Source organism: Mytilus trossulus, chromosome 9 (assembly GCF_036588685.1).
Source record: "Mytilus trossulus isolate FHL-02 chromosome 9, PNRI_Mtr1.1.1.hap1, whole genome shotgun sequence".
Taxonomy (NCBI): Eukaryota; Metazoa; Mollusca; class Bivalvia; order Mytilida; family Mytilidae; genus Mytilus; species Mytilus trossulus.
Window position 1 is genome coordinate 15418309 of NC_086381.1, and position 20653 is coordinate 15438961.

At 38.4% G+C, this 20653-nt stretch overlaps 50 non-coding genes across 50 annotated transcripts; all 50 read right to left on the reverse strand.

Moving 5' to 3' along the window:
- Positions 1-134: 134 nt before the first annotated feature.
- Positions 135-218, reverse strand: Trnal-cag (transfer RNA leucine (anticodon CAG)). The gene has a single exon. It is a non-coding gene; the product is annotated as a tRNA-Leu (tRNA).
- A 317-nt stretch (positions 219-535) lies between these two features.
- Trnal-cag (transfer RNA leucine (anticodon CAG)) lies at positions 536-619 on the reverse strand. The gene has a single exon. It is a non-coding gene; the product is annotated as a tRNA-Leu (tRNA).
- Positions 620-936: 317 nt separating this feature from the next.
- On the reverse strand, positions 937-1020 carry Trnal-cag (transfer RNA leucine (anticodon CAG)). The gene has a single exon. It is a non-coding gene; the product is annotated as a tRNA-Leu (tRNA).
- Positions 1021-1337: 317 nt separating this feature from the next.
- Trnal-cag (transfer RNA leucine (anticodon CAG)) lies at positions 1338-1421 on the reverse strand. The gene has a single exon. It is a non-coding gene; the product is annotated as a tRNA-Leu (tRNA).
- A 317-nt stretch (positions 1422-1738) lies between these two features.
- Positions 1739-1822, reverse strand: Trnal-cag (transfer RNA leucine (anticodon CAG)). The gene has a single exon. It is a non-coding gene; the product is annotated as a tRNA-Leu (tRNA).
- Positions 1823-2139: 317 nt separating this feature from the next.
- Positions 2140-2223, reverse strand: Trnal-cag (transfer RNA leucine (anticodon CAG)). Its single transcript has one exon. It is a non-coding gene; the product is annotated as a tRNA-Leu (tRNA).
- A 317-nt stretch (positions 2224-2540) lies between these two features.
- Trnal-cag (transfer RNA leucine (anticodon CAG)) lies at positions 2541-2624 on the reverse strand. Its single transcript has one exon. It is a non-coding gene; the product is annotated as a tRNA-Leu (tRNA).
- A 317-nt stretch (positions 2625-2941) lies between these two features.
- Positions 2942-3025, reverse strand: Trnal-cag (transfer RNA leucine (anticodon CAG)). The gene has a single exon. It is a non-coding gene; the product is annotated as a tRNA-Leu (tRNA).
- Positions 3026-3342: 317 nt separating this feature from the next.
- On the reverse strand, positions 3343-3426 carry Trnal-cag (transfer RNA leucine (anticodon CAG)). Its single transcript has one exon. It is a non-coding gene; the product is annotated as a tRNA-Leu (tRNA).
- A 317-nt stretch (positions 3427-3743) lies between these two features.
- Trnal-cag (transfer RNA leucine (anticodon CAG)) lies at positions 3744-3827 on the reverse strand. Its single transcript has one exon. It is a non-coding gene; the product is annotated as a tRNA-Leu (tRNA).
- A 317-nt stretch (positions 3828-4144) lies between these two features.
- Positions 4145-4228, reverse strand: Trnal-cag (transfer RNA leucine (anticodon CAG)). Its single transcript has one exon. It is a non-coding gene; the product is annotated as a tRNA-Leu (tRNA).
- A 317-nt stretch (positions 4229-4545) lies between these two features.
- Positions 4546-4629, reverse strand: Trnal-cag (transfer RNA leucine (anticodon CAG)). The gene has a single exon. It is a non-coding gene; the product is annotated as a tRNA-Leu (tRNA).
- Positions 4630-4946: 317 nt separating this feature from the next.
- Trnal-cag (transfer RNA leucine (anticodon CAG)) lies at positions 4947-5030 on the reverse strand. Its single transcript has one exon. It is a non-coding gene; the product is annotated as a tRNA-Leu (tRNA).
- Positions 5031-5347: 317 nt separating this feature from the next.
- Positions 5348-5431, reverse strand: Trnal-cag (transfer RNA leucine (anticodon CAG)). The gene has a single exon. It is a non-coding gene; the product is annotated as a tRNA-Leu (tRNA).
- Positions 5432-5748: 317 nt separating this feature from the next.
- Positions 5749-5832, reverse strand: Trnal-cag (transfer RNA leucine (anticodon CAG)). The gene has a single exon. It is a non-coding gene; the product is annotated as a tRNA-Leu (tRNA).
- Positions 5833-6149: 317 nt separating this feature from the next.
- Positions 6150-6233, reverse strand: Trnal-cag (transfer RNA leucine (anticodon CAG)). Its single transcript has one exon. It is a non-coding gene; the product is annotated as a tRNA-Leu (tRNA).
- Positions 6234-6549: 316 nt separating this feature from the next.
- On the reverse strand, positions 6550-6633 carry Trnal-cag (transfer RNA leucine (anticodon CAG)). The gene has a single exon. It is a non-coding gene; the product is annotated as a tRNA-Leu (tRNA).
- A 317-nt stretch (positions 6634-6950) lies between these two features.
- Positions 6951-7034, reverse strand: Trnal-cag (transfer RNA leucine (anticodon CAG)). Its single transcript has one exon. It is a non-coding gene; the product is annotated as a tRNA-Leu (tRNA).
- A 317-nt stretch (positions 7035-7351) lies between these two features.
- On the reverse strand, positions 7352-7435 carry Trnal-cag (transfer RNA leucine (anticodon CAG)). Its single transcript has one exon. It is a non-coding gene; the product is annotated as a tRNA-Leu (tRNA).
- Positions 7436-7752: 317 nt separating this feature from the next.
- On the reverse strand, positions 7753-7836 carry Trnal-cag (transfer RNA leucine (anticodon CAG)). The gene has a single exon. It is a non-coding gene; the product is annotated as a tRNA-Leu (tRNA).
- Positions 7837-8153: 317 nt separating this feature from the next.
- Trnal-cag (transfer RNA leucine (anticodon CAG)) lies at positions 8154-8237 on the reverse strand. The gene has a single exon. It is a non-coding gene; the product is annotated as a tRNA-Leu (tRNA).
- Positions 8238-8554: 317 nt separating this feature from the next.
- On the reverse strand, positions 8555-8638 carry Trnal-cag (transfer RNA leucine (anticodon CAG)). Its single transcript has one exon. It is a non-coding gene; the product is annotated as a tRNA-Leu (tRNA).
- Positions 8639-8955: 317 nt separating this feature from the next.
- Trnal-cag (transfer RNA leucine (anticodon CAG)) lies at positions 8956-9039 on the reverse strand. Its single transcript has one exon. It is a non-coding gene; the product is annotated as a tRNA-Leu (tRNA).
- A 317-nt stretch (positions 9040-9356) lies between these two features.
- Trnal-cag (transfer RNA leucine (anticodon CAG)) lies at positions 9357-9440 on the reverse strand. The gene has a single exon. It is a non-coding gene; the product is annotated as a tRNA-Leu (tRNA).
- Positions 9441-9757: 317 nt separating this feature from the next.
- Positions 9758-9841, reverse strand: Trnal-cag (transfer RNA leucine (anticodon CAG)). The gene has a single exon. It is a non-coding gene; the product is annotated as a tRNA-Leu (tRNA).
- A 317-nt stretch (positions 9842-10158) lies between these two features.
- On the reverse strand, positions 10159-10242 carry Trnal-cag (transfer RNA leucine (anticodon CAG)). Its single transcript has one exon. It is a non-coding gene; the product is annotated as a tRNA-Leu (tRNA).
- A 317-nt stretch (positions 10243-10559) lies between these two features.
- On the reverse strand, positions 10560-10643 carry Trnal-cag (transfer RNA leucine (anticodon CAG)). Its single transcript has one exon. It is a non-coding gene; the product is annotated as a tRNA-Leu (tRNA).
- Positions 10644-10960: 317 nt separating this feature from the next.
- On the reverse strand, positions 10961-11044 carry Trnal-cag (transfer RNA leucine (anticodon CAG)). Its single transcript has one exon. It is a non-coding gene; the product is annotated as a tRNA-Leu (tRNA).
- A 317-nt stretch (positions 11045-11361) lies between these two features.
- On the reverse strand, positions 11362-11445 carry Trnal-cag (transfer RNA leucine (anticodon CAG)). Its single transcript has one exon. It is a non-coding gene; the product is annotated as a tRNA-Leu (tRNA).
- A 317-nt stretch (positions 11446-11762) lies between these two features.
- Trnal-cag (transfer RNA leucine (anticodon CAG)) lies at positions 11763-11846 on the reverse strand. The gene has a single exon. It is a non-coding gene; the product is annotated as a tRNA-Leu (tRNA).
- A 317-nt stretch (positions 11847-12163) lies between these two features.
- On the reverse strand, positions 12164-12247 carry Trnal-cag (transfer RNA leucine (anticodon CAG)). Its single transcript has one exon. It is a non-coding gene; the product is annotated as a tRNA-Leu (tRNA).
- Positions 12248-12564: 317 nt separating this feature from the next.
- Trnal-cag (transfer RNA leucine (anticodon CAG)) lies at positions 12565-12648 on the reverse strand. The gene has a single exon. It is a non-coding gene; the product is annotated as a tRNA-Leu (tRNA).
- Positions 12649-12965: 317 nt separating this feature from the next.
- Positions 12966-13049, reverse strand: Trnal-cag (transfer RNA leucine (anticodon CAG)). The gene has a single exon. It is a non-coding gene; the product is annotated as a tRNA-Leu (tRNA).
- Positions 13050-13366: 317 nt separating this feature from the next.
- Positions 13367-13450, reverse strand: Trnal-cag (transfer RNA leucine (anticodon CAG)). The gene has a single exon. It is a non-coding gene; the product is annotated as a tRNA-Leu (tRNA).
- A 317-nt stretch (positions 13451-13767) lies between these two features.
- Trnal-cag (transfer RNA leucine (anticodon CAG)) lies at positions 13768-13851 on the reverse strand. Its single transcript has one exon. It is a non-coding gene; the product is annotated as a tRNA-Leu (tRNA).
- A 317-nt stretch (positions 13852-14168) lies between these two features.
- Trnal-cag (transfer RNA leucine (anticodon CAG)) lies at positions 14169-14252 on the reverse strand. Its single transcript has one exon. It is a non-coding gene; the product is annotated as a tRNA-Leu (tRNA).
- A 317-nt stretch (positions 14253-14569) lies between these two features.
- On the reverse strand, positions 14570-14653 carry Trnal-cag (transfer RNA leucine (anticodon CAG)). The gene has a single exon. It is a non-coding gene; the product is annotated as a tRNA-Leu (tRNA).
- Positions 14654-14970: 317 nt separating this feature from the next.
- Trnal-cag (transfer RNA leucine (anticodon CAG)) lies at positions 14971-15054 on the reverse strand. Its single transcript has one exon. It is a non-coding gene; the product is annotated as a tRNA-Leu (tRNA).
- Positions 15055-15371: 317 nt separating this feature from the next.
- Positions 15372-15455, reverse strand: Trnal-cag (transfer RNA leucine (anticodon CAG)). Its single transcript has one exon. It is a non-coding gene; the product is annotated as a tRNA-Leu (tRNA).
- A 317-nt stretch (positions 15456-15772) lies between these two features.
- On the reverse strand, positions 15773-15856 carry Trnal-cag (transfer RNA leucine (anticodon CAG)). The gene has a single exon. It is a non-coding gene; the product is annotated as a tRNA-Leu (tRNA).
- A 317-nt stretch (positions 15857-16173) lies between these two features.
- Positions 16174-16257, reverse strand: Trnal-cag (transfer RNA leucine (anticodon CAG)). Its single transcript has one exon. It is a non-coding gene; the product is annotated as a tRNA-Leu (tRNA).
- A 317-nt stretch (positions 16258-16574) lies between these two features.
- Positions 16575-16658, reverse strand: Trnal-cag (transfer RNA leucine (anticodon CAG)). Its single transcript has one exon. It is a non-coding gene; the product is annotated as a tRNA-Leu (tRNA).
- A 317-nt stretch (positions 16659-16975) lies between these two features.
- Positions 16976-17059, reverse strand: Trnal-cag (transfer RNA leucine (anticodon CAG)). The gene has a single exon. It is a non-coding gene; the product is annotated as a tRNA-Leu (tRNA).
- A 317-nt stretch (positions 17060-17376) lies between these two features.
- Trnal-cag (transfer RNA leucine (anticodon CAG)) lies at positions 17377-17460 on the reverse strand. Its single transcript has one exon. It is a non-coding gene; the product is annotated as a tRNA-Leu (tRNA).
- Positions 17461-17777: 317 nt separating this feature from the next.
- On the reverse strand, positions 17778-17861 carry Trnal-cag (transfer RNA leucine (anticodon CAG)). Its single transcript has one exon. It is a non-coding gene; the product is annotated as a tRNA-Leu (tRNA).
- Positions 17862-18178: 317 nt separating this feature from the next.
- On the reverse strand, positions 18179-18262 carry Trnal-cag (transfer RNA leucine (anticodon CAG)). The gene has a single exon. It is a non-coding gene; the product is annotated as a tRNA-Leu (tRNA).
- A 317-nt stretch (positions 18263-18579) lies between these two features.
- On the reverse strand, positions 18580-18663 carry Trnal-cag (transfer RNA leucine (anticodon CAG)). Its single transcript has one exon. It is a non-coding gene; the product is annotated as a tRNA-Leu (tRNA).
- A 317-nt stretch (positions 18664-18980) lies between these two features.
- Positions 18981-19064, reverse strand: Trnal-cag (transfer RNA leucine (anticodon CAG)). The gene has a single exon. It is a non-coding gene; the product is annotated as a tRNA-Leu (tRNA).
- Positions 19065-19381: 317 nt separating this feature from the next.
- On the reverse strand, positions 19382-19465 carry Trnal-cag (transfer RNA leucine (anticodon CAG)). The gene has a single exon. It is a non-coding gene; the product is annotated as a tRNA-Leu (tRNA).
- A 317-nt stretch (positions 19466-19782) lies between these two features.
- Trnal-cag (transfer RNA leucine (anticodon CAG)) lies at positions 19783-19866 on the reverse strand. Its single transcript has one exon. It is a non-coding gene; the product is annotated as a tRNA-Leu (tRNA).
- Between the last annotated feature and the right edge of the window lie 787 nt (positions 19867-20653).

Sequence of the window (20653 nt, forward strand, 5' to 3'; positions counted from 1 at the left end):
TTCAAGGAGTTTTATTTCCTTAAAAACAGCTTTGGCGCATTTACAAATTTGCGCTATTGTGTACAAGCTATTTTGCAATGGTTAAACTGTCCGATGTCTATAACATGTATAGGTGCCATTAAAAATATACCATTTGTCAGAAGTGGGATTCGAACCCACGCCTGGAGAACCAGACTGCGACCTGAACGCAGCGCCTTAGACCACTCGGCCATCCTGACAAGACATCGTAAGTATCACTAATTTGTCCCTTTATATCTCAGCATCCCCCAAACAATCTTTAAAGTCAAGCATAGGCAAGTGTTGGGTCAGATGAAGCTTTTAAAGATAGAATTGTAGTAATGGCTTTAATAATTACAATTCTTGTTTGTCAATTATGAGAATATCCTTGTTCAGAAACGAGTTTCAAGGAGTTTTATTTCCTTAAAAACAGCTTTGGCGCATTTACAAATTTGCGCTATTGTGTACAAGCTATTTTGCAATGGTTAAACTGTCCGATGTCTATAACATGTATAGGTGCCATTAAAAATATACCATTTGTCAGAAGTGGGATTCGAACCCACGCCTGGAGAACCAGACTGCGACCTGAACGCAGCGCCTTAGACCACTCGGCCATCCTGACAAGACATCGTAAGTATCACTAATTTGTCCCTTTATATCTCAGCATCCCCCAAACAATCTTTAAAGTCAAGCATAGGCAAGTGTTGGGTCAGATGAAGCTTTTAAAGATAGAATTGTAGTAATGGCTTTAATAATTACAATTCTTGTTTGTCAATTATGAGAATATCCTTGTTCAGAAACGAGTTTCAAGGAGTTTTATTTCCTTAAAAACAGCTTTGGCGCATTTACAAATTTGCGCTATTGTGTACAAGCTATTTTGCAATGGTTAAACTGTCCGATGTCTATAACATGTATAGGTGCCATTAAAAATATACCATTTGTCAGAAGTGGGATTCGAACCCACGCCTGGAGAACCAGACTGCGACCTGAACGCAGCGCCTTAGACCACTCGGCCATCCTGACAAGACATCGTAAGTATCACTAATTTGTCCCTTTATATCTCAGCATCCCCCAAACAATCTTTAAAGTCAAGCATAGGCAAGTGTTGGGTCAGATGAAGCTTTTAAAGATAGAATTGTAGTAATGGCTTTAATAATTACAATTCTTGTTTGTCAATTATGAGAATATCCTTGTTCAGAAACGAGTTTCAAGGAGTTTTATTTCCTTAAAAACAGCTTTGGCGCATTTACAAATTTGCGCTATTGTGTACAAGCTATTTTGCAATGGTTAAACTGTCCGATGTCTATAACATGTATAGGTGCCATTAAAAATATACCATTTGTCAGAAGTGGGATTCGAACCCACGCCTGGAGAACCAGACTGCGACCTGAACGCAGCGCCTTAGACCACTCGGCCATCCTGACAAGACATCGTAAGTATCACTAATTTGTCCCTTTATATCTCAGCATCCCCCAAACAATCTTTAAAGTCAAGCATAGGAAAGTGTTGGGTCAGATGAAGCTTTTAAAGATAGAATTGTAGTAATGGCTTTAATAATTACAATTCTTGTTTGTCAATTATGAGAATATCCTTGTTCAGAAACGAGTTTCAAGGAGTTTTATTTCCTTAAAAACAGCTTTGGCGCATTTACAAATTTGCGCTATTGTGTACAAGCTATTTTGCAATGGTTAAACTGTCCGATGTCTATAACATGTATAGGTGCCATTAAAAATATACCATTTGTCAGAAGTGGGATTCGAACCCACGCCTGGAGAACCAGACTGCGACCTGAACGCAGCGCCTTAGACCACTCGGCCATCCTGACAAGACATCGTAAGTATCACTAATTTGTCCCTTTATATCTCAGCATCCCCCAAACAATCTTTAAAGTCAAGCATAGGCAAGTGTTGGGTCAGATGAAGCTTTTAAAGATAGAATTGTAGTAATGGCTTTAATAATTACAATTCTTGTTTGTCAATTATGAGAATATCCTTGTTCAGAAACGAGTTTCAAGGAGTTTTATTTCCTTAAAAACAGCTTTGGCGCATTTACAAATTTGCGCTATTGTGTACAAGCTATTTTGCAATGGTTAAACTGTCCGATGTCTATAACATGTATAGGTGCCATTAAAAATATACCATTTGTCAGAAGTGGGATTCGAACCCACGCCTGGAGAACCAGACTGCGACCTGAACGCAGCGCCTTAGACCACTCGGCCATCCTGACAAGACATCGTAAGTATCACTAATTTGTCCCTTTATATCTCAGCATCCCCCAAACAATCTTTAAAGTCAAGCATAGGCAAGTGTTGGGTCAGATGAAGCTTTTAAAGATAGAATTGTAGTAATGGCTTTAATAATTACAATTCTTGTTTGTCAATTATGAGAATATCCTTGTTCAGAAACGAGTTTCAAGGAGTTTTATTTCCTTAAAAACAGCTTTGGCGCATTTACAAATTTGCGCTATTGTGTACAAGCTATTTTGCAATGGTTAAACTGTCCGATGTCTATAACATGTATAGGTGCCATTAAAAATATACCATTTGTCAGAAGTGGGATTCGAACCCACGCCTGGAGAACCAGACTGCGACCTGAACGCAGCGCCTTAGACCACTCGGCCATCCTGACAAGACATCGTAAGTATCACTAATTTGTCCCTTTATATCTCAGCATCCCCCAAACAATCTTTAAAGTCAAGCATAGGCAAGTGTTGGGTCAGATGAAGCTTTTAAAGATAGAATTGTAGTAATGGCTTTAATAATTACAATTCTTGTTTGTCAATTATGAGAATATCCTTGTTCAGAAACGAGTTTCAAGGAGTTTTATTTCCTTAAAAACAGCTTTGGCGCATTTACAAATTTGCGCTATTGTGTACAAGCTATTTTGCAATGGTTAAACTGTCCGATGTCTATAACATGTATAGGTGCCATTAAAAATATACCATTTGTCAGAAGTGGGATTCGAACCCACGCCTGGAGAACCAGACTGCGACCTGAACGCAGCGCCTTAGACCACTCGGCCATCCTGACAAGACATCGTAAGTATCACTAATTTGTCCCTTTATATCTCAGCATCCCCCAAACAATCTTTAAAGTCAAGCATAGGCAAGTGTTGGGTCAGATGAAGCTTTTAAAGATAGAATTGTAGTAATGGCTTTAATAATTACAATTCTTGTTTGTCAATTATGAGAATATCCTTGTTCAGAAACGAGTTTCAAGGAGTTTTATTTCCTTAAAAACAGCTTTGGCGCATTTACAAATTTGCGCTATTGTGTACAAGCTATTTTGCAATGGTTAAACTGTCCGATGTCTATAACATGTATAGGTGCCATTAAAAATATACCATTTGTCAGAAGTGGGATTCGAACCCACGCCTGGAGAACCAGACTGCGACCTGAACGCAGCGCCTTAGACCACTCGGCCATCCTGACAAGACATCGTAAGTATCACTAATTTGTCCCTTTATATCTCAGCATCCCCCAAACAATCTTTAAAGTCAAGCATAGGCAAGTGTTGGGTCAGATGAAGCTTTTAAAGATAGAATTGTAGTAATGGCTTTAATAATTACAATTCTTGTTTGTCAATTATGAGAATATCCTTGTTCAGAAACGAGTTTCAAGGAGTTTTATTTCCTTAAAAACAGCTTTGGCGCATTTACAAATTTGCGCTATTGTGTACAAGCTATTTTGCAATGGTTAAACTGTCCGATGTCTATAACATGTATAGGTGCCATTAAAAATATACCATTTGTCAGAAGTGGGATTCGAACCCACGCCTGGAGAACCAGACTGCGACCTGAACGCAGCGCCTTAGACCACTCGGCCATCCTGACAAGACATCGTAAGTATCACTAATTTGTCCCTTTATATCTCAGCATCCCCCAAACAATCTTTAAAGTCAAGCATAGGCAAGTGTTGGGTCAGATGAAGCTTTTAAAGATAGAATTGTAGTAATGGCTTTAATAATTACAATTCTTGTTTGTCAATTATGAGAATATCCTTGTTCAGAAACGAGTTTCAAGGAGTTTTATTTCCTTAAAAACAGCTTTGGCGCATTTACAAATTTGCGCTATTGTGTACAAGCTATTTTGCAATGGTTAAACTGTCCGATGTCTATAACATGTATAGGTGCCATTAAAAATATACCATTTGTCAGAAGTGGGATTCGAACCCACGCCTGGAGAACCAGACTGCGACCTGAACGCAGCGCCTTAGACCACTCGGCCATCCTGACAAGACATCGTAAGTATCACTAATTTGTCCCTTTATATCTCAGCATCCCCCAAACAATCTTTAAAGTCAAGCATAGGCAAGTGTTGGGTCAGATGAAGCTTTTAAAGATAGAATTGTAGTAATGGCTTTAATAATTACAATTCTTGTTTGTCAATTATGAGAATATCCTTGTTCAGAAACGAGTTTCAAGGAGTTTTATTTCCTTAAAAACAGCTTTGGCGCATTTACAAATTTGCGCTATTGTGTACAAGCTATTTTGCAATGGTTAAACTGTCCGATGTCTATAACATGTATAGGTGCCATTAAAAATATACCATTTGTCAGAAGTGGGATTCGAACCCACGCCTGGAGAACCAGACTGCGACCTGAACGCAGCGCCTTAGACCACTCGGCCATCCTGACAAGACATCGTAAGTATCACTAATTTGTCCCTTTATATCTCAGCATCCCCCAAACAATCTTTAAAGTCAAGCATAGGCAAGTGTTGGGTCAGATGAAGCTTTTAAAGATAGAATTGTAGTAATGGCTTTAATAATTACAATTCTTGTTTGTCAATTATGAGAATATCCTTGTTCAGAAACGAGTTTCAAGGAGTTTTATTTCCTTAAAAACAGCTTTGGCGCATTTACAAATTTGCGCTATTGTGTACAAGCTATTTTGCAATGGTTAAACTGTCCGATGTCTATAACATGTATAGGTGCCATTAAAAATATACCATTTGTCAGAAGTGGGATTCGAACCCACGCCTGGAGAACCAGACTGCGACCTGAACGCAGCGCCTTAGACCACTCGGCCATCCTGACAAGACATCGTAAGTATCACTAATTTGTCCCTTTATATCTCAGCATCCCCCAAACAATCTTTAAAGTCAAGCATAGGCAAGTGTTGGGTCAGATGAAGCTTTTAAAGATAGAATTGTAGTAATGGCTTTAATAATTACAATTCTTGTTTGTCAATTATGAGAATATCCTTGTTCAGAAACGAGTTTCAAGGAGTTTTATTTCCTTAAAAACAGCTTTGGCGCATTTACAAATTTGCGCTATTGTGTACAAGCTATTTTGCAATGGTTAAACTGTCCGATGTCTATAACATGTATAGGTGCCATTAAAAATATACCATTTGTCAGAAGTGGGATTCGAACCCACGCCTGGAGAACCAGACTGCGACCTGAACGCAGCGCCTTAGACCACTCGGCCATCCTGACAAGACATCGTAAGTATCACTAATTTGTCCCTTTATATCTCAGCATCCCCCAAACAATCTTTAAAGTCAAGCATAGGCAAGTGTTGGGTCAGATGAAGCTTTTAAAGATAGAATTGTAGTAATGGCTTTAATAATTACAATTCTTGTTTGTCAATTATGAGAATATCCTTGTTCAGAAACGAGTTTCAAGGAGTTTTATTTCCTTAAAAACAGCTTTGGCGCATTTACAAATTTGCGCTATTGTGTACAAGCTATTTTGCAATGGTTAAACTGTCCGATGTCTATAACATGTATAGGTGCCATTAAAAATATACCATTTGTCAGAAGTGGGATTCGAACCCACGCCTGGAGAACCAGACTGCGACCTGAACGCAGCGCCTTAGACCACTCGGCCATCCTGACAAGACATCGTAAGTATCACTAATTTGTCCCTTTATATCTCAGCATCCCCCAAACAATCTTTAAAGTCAAGCATAGGCAAGTGTTGGGTCAGATGAAGCTTTTAAAGATAGAATTGTAGTAATGGCTTTAATAATTACAATTCTTGTTTGCCAATTATGAGAATATCCTTGTTCAGAAACGAGTTTCAAGGAGTTTTATTTCCTTAAAAACAGCTTTGGCGCATTTACAAATTTGCGCTATTGTGTACAAGCTATTTTGCAATGGTTAAACTGTCCGATGTCTATAACATGTATAGGTGCCATTAAAAATATACCATTTGTCAGAAGTGGGATTCGAACCCACGCCTGGAGAACCAGACTGCGACCTGAACGCAGCGCCTTAGACCACTCGGCCATCCTGACAAGACATCGTAAGTATCACTAATTTGTCCCTTTATATCTCAGCATCCCCCAAACAATCTTTAAAGTCAAGCATAGGCAAGTGTTGGGTCAGATGAAGCTTTTAAAGATAGAATTGTAGTAATGGCTTTAATAATTACAATTCTTGTTTGTCAATTATGAGAATATCCTTGTTCAGAAACGAGTTTCAAGGAGTTTTATTTCCTTAAAAACAGCTTTGGCGCATTTACAAATTTGCGCTATTGTGTACAAGCTATTTTGCAATGGTTAAACTGTCCGATGTCTATAACATGTATAGGTGCCATTAAAATATACCATTTGTCAGAAGTGGGATTCGAACCCACGCCTGGAGAACCAGACTGCGACCTGAACGCAGCGCCTTAGACCACTCGGCCATCCTGACAAGACATCGTAAGTATCACTAATTTGTCCCTTTATATCTCAGCATCCCCCAAACAATCTTTAAAGTCAAGCATAGGCAAGTGTTGGGTCAGATGAAGCTTTTAAAGATAGAATTGTAGTAATGGCTTTAATAATTACAATTCTTGTTTGTCAATTATGAGAATATCCTTGTTCAGAAACGAGTTTCAAGGAGTTTTATTTCCTTAAAAACAGCTTTGGCGCATTTACAAATTTGCGCTATTGTGTACAAGCTATTTTGCAATGGTTAAACTGTCCGATGTCTATAACATGTATAGGTGCCATTAAAAATATACCATTTGTCAGAAGTGGGATTCGAACCCACGCCTGGAGAACCAGACTGCGACCTGAACGCAGCGCCTTAGACCACTCGGCCATCCTGACAAGACATCGTAAGTATCACTAATTTGTCCCTTTATATCTCAGCATCCCCCAAACAATCTTTAAAGTCAAGCATAGGCAAGTGTTGGGTCAGATGAAGCTTTTAAAGATAGAATTGTAGTAATGGCTTTAATAATTACAATTCTTGTTTGTCAATTATGAGAATATCCTTGTTCAGAAACGAGTTTCAAGGAGTTTTATTTCCTTAAAAACAGCTTTGGCGCATTTACAAATTTGCGCTATTGTGTACAAGCTATTTTGCAATGGTTAAACTGTCCGATGTCTATAACATGTATAGGTGCCATTAAAAATATACCATTTGTCAGAAGTGGGATTCGAACCCACGCCTGGAGAACCAGACTGCGACCTGAACGCAGCGCCTTAGACCACTCGGCCATCCTGACAAGACATCGTAAGTATCACTAATTTGTCCCTTTATATCTCAGCATCCCCCAAACAATCTTTAAAGTCAAGCATAGGCAAGTGTTGGGTCAGATGAAGCTTTTAAAGATAGAATTGTAGTAATGGCTTTAATAATTACAATTCTTGTTTGTCAATTATGAGAATATCCTTGTTCAGAAACGAGTTTCAAGGAGTTTTATTTCCTTAAAAACAGCTTTGGCGCATTTACAAATTTGCGCTATTGTGTACAAGCTATTTTGCAATGGTTAAACTGTCCGATGTCTATAACATGTATAGGTGCCATTAAAAATATACCATTTGTCAGAAGTGGGATTCGAACCCACGCCTGGAGAACCAGACTGCGACCTGAACGCAGCGCCTTAGACCACTCGGCCATCCTGACAAGACATCGTAAGTATCACTAATTTGTCCCTTTATATCTCAGCATCCCCCAAACAATCTTTAAAGTCAAGCATAGGCAAGTGTTGGGTCAGATGAAGCTTTTAAAGATAGAATTGTAGTAATGGCTTTAATAATTACAATTCTTGTTTGTCAATTATGAGAATATCCTTGTTCAGAAACGAGTTTCAAGGAGTTTTATTTCCTTAAAAACAGCTTTGGCGCATTTACAAATTTGCGCTATTGTGTACAAGCTATTTTGCAATGGTTAAACTGTCCGATGTCTATAACATGTATAGGTGCCATTAAAAATATACCATTTGTCAGAAGTGGGATTCGAACCCACGCCTGGAGAACCAGACTGCGACCTGAACGCAGCGCCTTAGACCACTCGGCCATCCTGACAAGACATCGTAAGTATCACTAATTTGTCCCTTTATATCTCAGCATCCCCCAAACAATCTTTAAAGTCAAGCATAGGCAAGTGTTGGGTCAGATGAAGCTTTTAAAGATAGAATTGTAGTAATGGCTTTAATAATTACAATTCTTGTTTGTCAATTATGAGAATATCCTTGTTCAGAAACGAGTTTCAAGGAGTTTTATTTCCTTAAAAACAGCTTTGGCGCATTTACAAATTTGCGCTATTGTGTACAAGCTATTTTGCAATGGTTAAACTGTCCGATGTCTATAACATGTATAGGTGCCATTAAAAATATACCATTTGTCAGAAGTGGGATTCGAACCCACGCCTGGAGAACCAGACTGCGACCTGAACGCAGCGCCTTAGACCACTCGGCCATCCTGACAAGACATCGTAAGTATCACTAATTTGTCCCTTTATATCTCAGCATCCCCCAAACAATCTTTAAAGTCAAGCATAGGCAAGTGTTGGGTCAGATGAAGCTTTTAAAGATAGAATTGTAGTAATGGCTTTAATAATTACAATTCTTGTTTGTCAATTATGAGAATATCCTTGTTCAGAAACGAGTTTCAAGGAGTTTTATTTCCTTAAAAACAGCTTTGGCGCATTTACAAATTTGCGCTATTGTGTACAAGCTATTTTGCAATGGTTAAACTGTCCGATGTCTATAACATGTATAGGTGCCATTAAAAATATACCATTTGTCAGAAGTGGGATTCGAACCCACGCCTGGAGAACCAGACTGCGACCTGAACGCAGCGCCTTAGACCACTCGGCCATCCTGACAAGACATCGTAAGTATCACTAATTTGTCCCTTTATATCTCAGCATCCCCCAAACAATCTTTAAAGTCAAGCATAGGCAAGTGTTGGGTCAGATGAAGCTTTTAAAGATAGAATTGTAGTAATGGCTTTAATAATTACAATTCTTGTTTGTCAATTATGAGAATATCCTTGTTCAGAAACGAGTTTCAAGGAGTTTTATTTCCTTAAAAACAGCTTTGGCGCATTTACAAATTTGCGCTATTGTGTACAAGCTATTTTGCAATGGTTAAACTGTCCGATGTCTATAACATGTATAGGTGCCATTAAAAATATACCATTTGTCAGAAGTGGGATTCGAACCCACGCCTGGAGAACCAGACTGCGACCTGAACGCAGCGCCTTAGACCACTCGGCCATCCTGACAAGACATCGTAAGTATCACTAATTTGTCCCTTTATATCTCAGCATCCCCCAAACAATCTTTAAAGTCAAGCATAGGCAAGTGTTGGGTCAGATGAAGCTTTTAAAGATAGAATTGTAGTAATGGCTTTAATAATTACAATTCTTGTTTGTCAATTATGAGAATATCCTTGTTCAGAAACGAGTTTCAAGGAGTTTTATTTCCTTAAAAACAGCTTTGGCGCATTTACAAATTTGCGCTATTGTGTACAAGCTATTTTGCAATGGTTAAACTGTCCGATGTCTATAACATGTATAGGTGCCATTAAAAATATACCATTTGTCAGAAGTGGGATTCGAACCCACGCCTGGAGAACCAGACTGCGACCTGAACGCAGCGCCTTAGACCACTCGGCCATCCTGACAAGACATCGTAAGTATCACTAATTTGTCCCTTTATATCTCAGCATCCCCCAAACAATCTTTAAAGTCAAGCATAGGCAAGTGTTGGGTCAGATGAAGCTTTTAAAGATAGAATTGTAGTAATGGCTTTAATAATTACAATTCTTGTTTGTCAATTATGAGAATATCCTTGTTCAGAAACGAGTTTCAAGGAGTTTTATTTCCTTAAAAACAGCTTTGGCGCATTTACAAATTTGCGCTATTGTGTACAAGCTATTTTGCAATGGTTAAACTGTCCGATGTCTATAACATGTATAGGTGCCATTAAAAATATACCATTTGTCAGAAGTGGGATTCGAACCCACGCCTGGAGAACCAGACTGCGACCTGAACGCAGCGCCTTAGACCACTCGGCCATCCTGACAAGACATCGTAAGTATCACTAATTTGTCCCTTTATATCTCAGCATCCCCCAAACAATCTTTAAAGTCAAGCATAGGCAAGTGTTGGGTCAGATGAAGCTTTTAAAGATAGAATTGTAGTAATGGCTTTAATAATTACAATTCTTGTTTGTCAATTATGAGAATATCCTTGTTCAGAAACGAGTTTCAAGGAGTTTTATTTCCTTAAAAACAGCTTTGGCGCATTTACAAATTTGCGCTATTGTGTACAAGCTATTTTGCAATGGTTAAACTGTCCGATGTCTATAACATGTATAGGTGCCATTAAAAATATACCATTTGTCAGAAGTGGGATTCGAACCCACGCCTGGAGAACCAGACTGCGACCTGAACGCAGCGCCTTAGACCACTCGGCCATCCTGACAAGACATCGTAAGTATCACTAATTTGTCCCTTTATATCTCAGCATCCCCCAAACAATCTTTAAAGTCAAGCATAGGCAAGTGTTGGGTCAGATGAAGCTTTTAAAGATAGAATTGTAGTAATGGCTTTAATAATTACAATTCTTGTTTGTCAATTATGAGAATATCCTTGTTCAGAAACGAGTTTCAAGGAGTTTTATTTCCTTAAAAACAGCTTTGGCGCATTTACAAATTTGCGCTATTGTGTACAAGCTATTTTGCAATGGTTAAACTGTCCGATGTCTATAACATGTATAGGTGCCATTAAAAATATACCATTTGTCAGAAGTGGGATTCGAACCCACGCCTGGAGAACCAGACTGCGACCTGAACGCAGCGCCTTAGACCACTCGGCCATCCTGACAAGACATCGTAAGTATCACTAATTTGTCCCTTTATATCTCAGCATCCCCCAAACAATCTTTAAAGTCAAGCATAGGCAAGTGTTGGGTCAGATGAAGCTTTTAAAGATAGAATTGTAGTAATGGCTTTAATAATTACAATTCTTGTTTGTCAATTATGAGAATATCCTTGTTCAGAAACGAGTTTCAAGGAGTTTTATTTCCTTAAAAACAGCTTTGGCGCATTTACAAATTTGCGCTATTGTGTACAAGCTATTTTGCAATGGTTAAACTGTCCGATGTCTATAACATGTATAGGTGCCATTAAAAATATACCATTTGTCAGAAGTGGGATTCGAACCCACGCCTGGAGAACCAGACTGCGACCTGAACGCAGCGCCTTAGACCACTCGGCCATCCTGACAAGACATCGTAAGTATCACTAATTTGTCCCTTTATATCTCAGCATCCCCCAAACAATCTTTAAAGTCAAGCATAGGCAAGTGTTGGGTCAGATGAAGCTTTTAAAGATAGAATTGTAGTAATGGCTTTAATAATTACAATTCTTGTTTGTCAATTATGAGAATATCCTTGTTCAGAAACGAGTTTCAAGGAGTTTTATTTCCTTAAAAACAGCTTTGGCGCATTTACAAATTTGCGCTATTGTGTACAAGCTATTTTGCAATGGTTAAACTGTCCGATGTCTATAACATGTATAGGTGCCATTAAAAATATACCATTTGTCAGAAGTGGGATTCGAACCCACGCCTGGAGAACCAGACTGCGACCTGAACGCAGCGCCTTAGACCACTCGGCCATCCTGACAAGACATCGTAAGTATCACTAATTTGTCCCTTTATATCTCAGCATCCCCCAAACAATCTTTAAAGTCAAGCATAGGCAAGTGTTGGGTCAGATGAAGCTTTTAAAGATAGAATTGTAGTAATGGCTTTAATAATTACAATTCTTGTTTGTCAATTATGAGAATATCCTTGTTCAGAAACGAGTTTCAAGGAGTTTTATTTCCTTAAAAACAGCTTTGGCGCATTTACAAATTTGCGCTATTGTGTACAAGCTATTTTGCAATGGTTAAACTGTCCGATGTCTATAACATGTATAGGTGCCATTAAAAATATACCATTTGTCAGAAGTGGGATTCGAACCCACGCCTGGAGAACCAGACTGCGACCTGAACGCAGCGCCTTAGACCACTCGGCCATCCTGACAAGACATCGTAAGTATCACTAATTTGTCCCTTTATATCTCAGCATCCCCCAAACAATCTTTAAAGTCAAGCATAGGCAAGTGTTGGGTCAGATGAAGCTTTTAAAGATAGAATTGTAGTAATGGCTTTAATAATTACAATTCTTGTTTGTCAATTATGAGAATATCCTTGTTCAGAAACGAGTTTCAAGGAGTTTTATTTCCTTAAAAACAGCTTTGGCGCATTTACAAATTTGCGCTATTGTGTACAAGCTATTTTGCAATGGTTAAACTGTCCGATGTCTATAACATGTATAGGTGCCATTAAAAATATACCATTTGTCAGAAGTGGGATTCGAACCCACGCCTGGAGAACCAGACTGCGACCTGAACGCAGCGCCTTAGACCACTCGGCCATCCTGACAAGACATCGTAAGTATCACTAATTTGTCCCTTTATATCTCAGCATCCCCCAAACAATCTTTAAAGTCAAGCATAGGCAAGTGTTGGGTCAGATGAAGCTTTTAAAGATAGAATTGTAGTAATGGCTTTAATAATTACAATTCTTGTTTGTCAATTATGAGAATATCCTTGTTCAGAAACGAGTTTCAAGGAGTTTTATTTCCTTAAAAACAGCTTTGGCGCATTTACAAATTTGCGCTATTGTGTACAAGCTATTTTGCAATGGTTAAACTGTCCGATGTCTATAACATGTATAGGTGCCATTAAAAATATACCATTTGTCAGAAGTGGGATTCGAACCCACGCCTGGAGAACCAGACTGCGACCTGAACGCAGCGCCTTAGACCACTCGGCCATCCTGACAAGACATCGTAAGTATCACTAATTTGTCCCTTTATATCTCAGCATCCCCCAAACAATCTTTAAAGTCAAGCATAGGCAAGTGTTGGGTCAGATGAAGCTTTTAAAGATAGAATTGTAGTAATGGCTTTAATAATTACAATTCTTGTTTGTCAATTATGAGAATATCCTTGTTCAGAAACGAGTTTCAAGGAGTTTTATTTCCTTAAAAACAGCTTTGGCGCATTTACAAATTTGCGCTATTGTGTACAAGCTATTTTGCAATGGTTAAACTGTCCGATGTCTATAACATGTATAGGTGCCATTAAAAATATACCATTTGTCAGAAGTGGGATTCGAACCCACGCCTGGAGAACCAGACTGCGACCTGAACGCAGCGCCTTAGACCACTCGGCCATCCTGACAAGACATCGTAAGTATCACTAATTTGTCCCTTTATATCTCAGCATCCCCCAAACAATCTTTAAAGTCAAGCATAGGCAAGTGTTGGGTCAGATGAAGCTTTTAAAGATAGAATTGTAGTAATGGCTTTAATAATTACAATTCTTGTTTGTCAATTATGAGAATATCCTTGTTCAGAAACGAGTTTCAAGGAGTTTTATTTCCTTAAAAACAGCTTTGGCGCATTTACAAATTTGCGCTATTGTGTACAAGCTATTTTGCAATGGTTAAACTGTCCGATGTCTATAACATGTATAGGTGCCATTAAAAATATACCATTTGTCAGAAGTGGGATTCGAACCCACGCCTGGAGAACCAGACTGCGACCTGAACGCAGCGCCTTAGACCACTCGGCCATCCTGACAAGACATCGTAAGTATCACTAATTTGTCCCTTTATATCTCAGCATCCCCCAAACAATCTTTAAAGTCAAGCATAGGCAAGTGTTGGGTCAGATGAAGCTTTTAAAGATAGAATTGTAGTAATGGCTTTAATAATTACAATTCTTGTTTGTCAATTATGAGAATATCCTTGTTCAGAAACGAGTTTCAAGGAGTTTTATTTCCTTAAAAACAGCTTTGGCGCATTTACAAATTTGCGCTATTGTGTACAAGCTATTTTGCAATGGTTAAACTGTCCGATGTCTATAACATGTATAGGTGCCATTAAAAATATACCATTTGTCAGAAGTGGGATTCGAACCCACGCCTGGAGAACCAGACTGCGACCTGAACGCAGCGCCTTAGACCACTCGGCCATCCTGACAAGACATCGTAAGTATCACTAATTTGTCCCTTTATATCTCAGCATCCCCCAAACAATCTTTAAAGTCAAGCATAGGCAAGTGTTGGGTCAGATGAAGCTTTTAAAGATAGAATTGTAGTAATGGCTTTAATAATTACAATTCTTGTTTGTCAATTATGAGAATATCCTTGTTCAGAAACGAGTTTCAAGGAGTTTTATTTCCTTAAAAACAGCTTTGGCGCATTTACAAATTTGCGCTATTGTGTACAAGCTATTTTGCAATGGTTAAACTGTCCGATGTCTATAACATGTATAGGTGCCATTAAAAATATACCATTTGTCAGAAGTGGGATTCGAACCCACGCCTGGAGAACCAGACTGCGACCTGAACGCAGCGCCTTAGACCACTCGGCCATCCTGACAAGACATCGTAAGTATCACTAATTTGTCCCTTTATATCTCAGCATCCCCCAAACAATCTTTAAAGTCAAGCATAGGCAAGTGTTGGGTCAGATGAAGCTTTTAAAGATAGAATTGTAGTAATGGCTTTAATAATTACAATTCTTGTTTGTCAATTATGAGAATATCCTTGTTCAGAAACGAGTTTCAAGGAGTTTTATTTCCTTAAAAACAGCTTTGGCGCATTTACAAATTTGCGCTATTGTGTACAAGCTATTTTGCAATGGTTAAACTGTCCGATGTCTATAACATGTATAGGTGCCATTAAAAATATACCATTTGTCAGAAGTGGGATTCGAACCCACGCCTGGAGAACCAGACTGCGACCTGAACGCAGCGCCTTAGACCACTCGGCCATCCTGACAAGACATCGTAAGTATCACTAATTTGTCCCTTTATATCTCAGCATCCCCCAAACAATCTTTAAAGTCAAGCATAGGCAAGTGTTGGGTCAGATGAAGCTTTTAAAGATAGAATTGTAGTAATGGCTTTAATAATTACAATTCTTGTTTGTCAATTATGAGAATATCCTTGTTCAGAAACGAGTTTCAAGGAGTTTTATTTCCTTAAAAACAGCTTTGGCGCATTTACAAATTTGCGCTATTGTGTACAAGCTATTTTGCAATGGTTAAACTGTCCGATGTCTATAACATGTATAGGTGCCATTAAAAATATACCATTTGTCAGAAGTGGGATTCGAACCCACGCCTGGAGAACCAGACTGCGACCTGAACGCAGCGCCTTAGACCACTCGGCCATCCTGACAAGACATCGTAAGTATCACTAATTTGTCCCTTTATATCTCAGCATCCCCCAAACAATCTTTAAAGTCAAGCATAGGCAAGTGTTGGGTCAGATGAAGCTTTTAAAGATAGAATTGTAGTAATGGCTTTAATAATTACAATTCTTGTTTGTCAATTATGAGAATATCCTTGTTCAGAAACGAGTTTCAAGGAGTTTTATTTCCTTAAAAACAGCTTTGGCGCATTTACAAATTTGCGCTATTGTGTACAAGCTATTTTGCAATGGTTAAACTGTCCGATGTCTATAACATGTATAGGTGCCATTAAAAATATACCATTTGTCAGAAGTGGGATTCGAACCCACGCCTGGAGAACCAGACTGCGACCTGAACGCAGCGCCTTAGACCACTCGGCCATCCTGACAAGACATCGTAAGTATCACTAATTTGTCCCTTTATATCTCAGCATCCCCCAAACAATCTTTAAAGTCAAGCATAGGCAAGTGTTGGGTCAGATGAAGCTTTTAAAGATAGAATTGTAGTAATGGCTTTAATAATTACAATTCTTGTTTGTCAATTATGAGAATATCCTTGTTCAGAAACGAGTTTCAAGGAGTTTTATTTCCTTAAAAACAGCTTTGGCGCATTTACAAATTTGCGCTATTGTGTACAAGCTATTTTGCAATGGTTAAACTGTCCGATGTCTATAACATGTATAGGTGCCATTAAAAATATACCATTTGTCAGAAGTGGGATTCGAACCCACGCCTGGAGAACCAGACTGCGACCTGAACGCAGCGCCTTAGACCACTCGGCCATCCTGACAAGACATCGTAAGTATCACTAATTTGTCCCTTTATATCTCAGCATCCCCCAAACAATCTTTAAAGTCAAGCATAGGCAAGTGTTGGGTCAGATGAAGCTTTTAAAGATAGAATTGTAGTAATGGCTTTAATAATTACAATTCTTGTTTGTCAATTATGAGAATATCCTTGTTCAGAAACGAGTTTCAAGGAGTTTTATTTCCTTAAAAACAGCTTTGGCGCATTTACAAATTTGCGCTATTGTGTACAAGCTATTTTGCAATGGTTAAACTGTCCGATGTCTATAACATGTATAGGTGCCATTAAAAATATACCATTTGTCAGAAGTGGGATTCGAACCCACGCCTGGAGAACCAGACTGCGACCTGAACGCAGCGCCTTAGACCACTCGGCCATCCTGACAAGACATCGTAAGTATCACTAATTTGTCCCTTTATATCTCAGCATCCCCCAAACAATCTTTAAAGTCAAGCATAGGCAAGTGTTGGGTCAGATGAAGCTTTTAAAGATAGAATTGTAGTAATGGCTTTAATAATTACAATTCTTGTTTGTCAATTATGAGAATATCCTTGTTCAGAAACGAGTTTCAAGGAGTTTTATTTCCTTAAAAACAGCTTTGGCGCATTTACAAATTTGCGCTATTGTGTACAAGCTATTTTGCAATGGTTAAACTGTCCGATGTCTATAACATGTATAGGTGCCATTAAAAATATACCATTTGTCAGAAGTGGGATTCGAACCCACGCCTGGAGAACCAGACTGCGACCTGAACGCAGCGCCTTAGACCACTCGGCCATCCTGACAAGACATCGTAAGTATCACTAATTTGTCCCTTTATATCTCAGCATCCCCCAAACAATCTTTAAAGTCAAGCATAGGCAAGTGTTGGGTCAGATGAAGCTTTTAAAGATAGAATTGTAGTAATGGCTTTAATAATTACAATTCTTGTTTGTCAATTATGAGAATATCCTTGTTCAGAAACGAGTTTCAAGGAGTTTTATTTCCTTAAAAACAGCTTTGGCGCATTTACAAATTTGCGCTATTGTGTACAAGCTATTTTGCAATGGTTAAACTGTCCGATGTCTATAACATGTATAGGTGCCATTAAAAATATACCATTTGTCAGAAGTGGGATTCGAACCCACGCCTGGAGAACCAGACTGCGACCTGAACGCAGCGCCTTAGACCACTCGGCCATCCTGACAAGACATCGTAAGTATCACTAATTTGTCCCTTTATATCTCAGCATCCCCCAAACAATCTTTAAAGTCAAGCATAGGCAAGTGTTGGGTCAGATGAAGCTTTTAAAGATAGAATTGTAGTAATGGCTTTAATAATTACAATTCTTGTTTGTCAATTATGAGAATATCCTTGTTCAGAAACGAGTTTCAAGGAGTTTTATTTCCTTAAAAACAGCTTTGGCGCATTTACAAATTTGCGCTATTGTGTACAAGCTATTTTGCAATGGTTAAACTGTCCGATGTCTATAACATGTATAGGTGCCATTAAAAATATACCATTTGTCAGAAGTGGGATTCGAACCCACGCCTGGAGAACCAGACTGCGACCTGAACGCAGCGCCTTAGACCACTCGGCCATCCTGACAAGACATCGTAAGTATCACTAATTTGTCCCTTTATATCTCAGCATCCCCCAAACAATCTTTAAAGTCAAGCATAGGCAAGTGTTGGGTCAGATGAAGCTTTTAAAGATAGAATTGTAGTAATGGCTTTAATAATTACAATTCTTGTTTGTCAATTATGAGAATATCCTTGTTCAGAAACGAGTTTCAAGGAGTTTTATTTCCTTAAAAACAGCTTTGGCGCATTTACAAATTTGCGCTATTGTGTACAAGCTATTTTGCAATGGTTAAACTGTCCGATGTCTATAACATGTATAGGTGCCATTAAAAATATACCATTTGTCAGAAGTGGGATTCGAACCCACGCCTGGAGAACCAGACTGCGACCTGAACGCAGCGCCTTAGTCCACTCGGCCATCCTGACAAGACATCGTAAGTATCACTAATTTGTCCCTTTATATCTCAGCATCCCCCAAACAATCTTTAAAGTCAAGCATAGGCAAGTGTTGGGTCAGATGAAGCTTTTAAAGATAGAATTGTAGTAATGGCTTTAATAATTACAATTCTTGTTTGTCAATTATGAGAATATCCTTGTTCAGAAACGAGTTTCAAGGAGTTTTATTTCCTTAAAAACAGCTTTGGCGCATTTACAAATTTGCGCTATTGTGTACAAGCTATTTTGCAATGGTTAAACTGTCCGATGTCTATAACATGTATAGGTGCCATTAAAAATATACCATTTGTCAGAAGTGGGATTCGAACCCACGCCTGGAGAACCAGACTGCGACCTGAACGCAGCGCCTTAGACCACTCGGCCATCCTGACAAGACATCGTAAGTATCACTAATTTGTCCCTTTATATCTCAGCATCCCCCAAACAATCTTTAAAGTCAAGCATAGGCAAGTGTTGGGTCAGATGAAGCTTTTAAAGATAGAATTGTAGTAATGGCTTTAATAATTACAATTCTTGTTTGTCAATTATGAGAATATCCTTGTTCAGAAACGAGTTTCAAGGAGTTTTATTTCCTTAAAAACAGCTTTGGCGCATTTACAAATTTGCGCTATTGTGTACAAGCTATTTTGCAATGGTTAAACTGTCCGATGTCTATAACATGTATAGGTGCCATTAAAAATATACCATTTGTCAGAAGTGGGATTCGAACCCACGCCTGGAGAACCAGACTGCGACCTGAACGCAGCGCCTTAGACCACTCGGCCATCCTGACAAGACATCGTAAGTATCACTAATTTGTCCCTTTATATCTCAGCATCCCCCAAACAATCTTTAAAGTCAAGCATAGGCAAGTGTTGGGTCAGATGAAGCTTTTAAAGATAGAATTGTAGTAATGGCTTTAATAATTACAATTCTTGTTTGTCAATTATGAGAATATCCTTGTTCAGAAACGAGTTTCAAGGAGTTTTATTTCCTTAAAAACAGCTTTGGCGCATTTACAAATTTGCGCTATTGTGTACAAGCTATTTTGCAATGGTTAAACTGTCCGATGTCTATAACATGTATAGGTGCCATTAAAAATATACCATTTGTCAGAAGTGGGATTCGAACCCACGCCTGGAGAACCAGACTGCGACCTGAACGCAGCGCCTTAGACCACTCGGCCATCCTGACAAGACATCGTAAGTATCACTAATTTGTCCCTTTATATCTCAGCATCCCCCAAACAATCTTTAAAGTCAAGCATAGGCAAGTGTTGGGTCAGATGAAGCTTTTAAAGATAGAATTGTAGTAATGGCTTTAATAATTACAATTCTTGTTTGTCAATTATGAGAATATCCTTGTTCAGAAACGAGTTTCAAGGAGTTTTATTTCCTTAAAAACAGCTTTGGCGCATTTACAAATTTGCGCTATTGTGTACAAGCTATTTTGCAATGGTTAAACTGTCCGATGTCTATAACATGTATAGGTGCCATTAAAAATATACCATTTGTCAGAAGTGGGATTCGAACCCACGCCTGGAGAACCAGACTGCGACCTGAACGCAGCGCCTTAGACCACTCGGCCATCCTGACAAGACATCGTAAGTATCACTAATTTGTCCCTTTATATCTCAGCATCCCCCAAACAATCTTTAAAGTCAAGCATAGGCAAGTGTTGGGTCAGATGAAGCTTTTAAAGATAGAATTGTAGTAATGGCTTTAATAATTACAATTCTTGTTTGTCAATTATGAGAATATCCTTGTTCAGAAACGAGTTTCAAGGAGTTTTATTTCCTTAAAAACAGCTTTGGCGCATTTACAAATTTGCGCTATTGTGTACAAGCTATTTTGCAATGGTTAAACTGTCCGATGTCTATAACATGTATAGGTGCCATTAAAAATATACCATTTGTCAGAAGTGGGATTCGAACCCACGCCTGGAGAACCAGACTGCGACCTGAACGCAGCGCCTTATTTTTTTTTTTATCTTGTATATTTATTCAACTTCATCTCATCATCTCATTTTTACAATATTTACATATATAATAGAAAACATCAAGTCCCTATACTCTTTGGCTTCCTCATTCTTACTCTATCATTCATTTTTAATTCTTTTTTTTTATTTTAACTTTTTTTTTATTATCTCACACACGGTTAAAATATTATCTCAAAGTATTGTCAGACAATTAAATAGTTATTAAACATGTTAAATCTAATATCTAAAGTCAATATTTTCCATAATAGTAAAAGTGTCTTTATCAAAAGTCAAAGATTCACATAACGCATATACGGCTGGTTGTATCCATTCCAGTAATGCAAAACAATGAACTCGATGTTATTTTGTAAATATGACACAATCTGTGGAAATACATTGTATTGT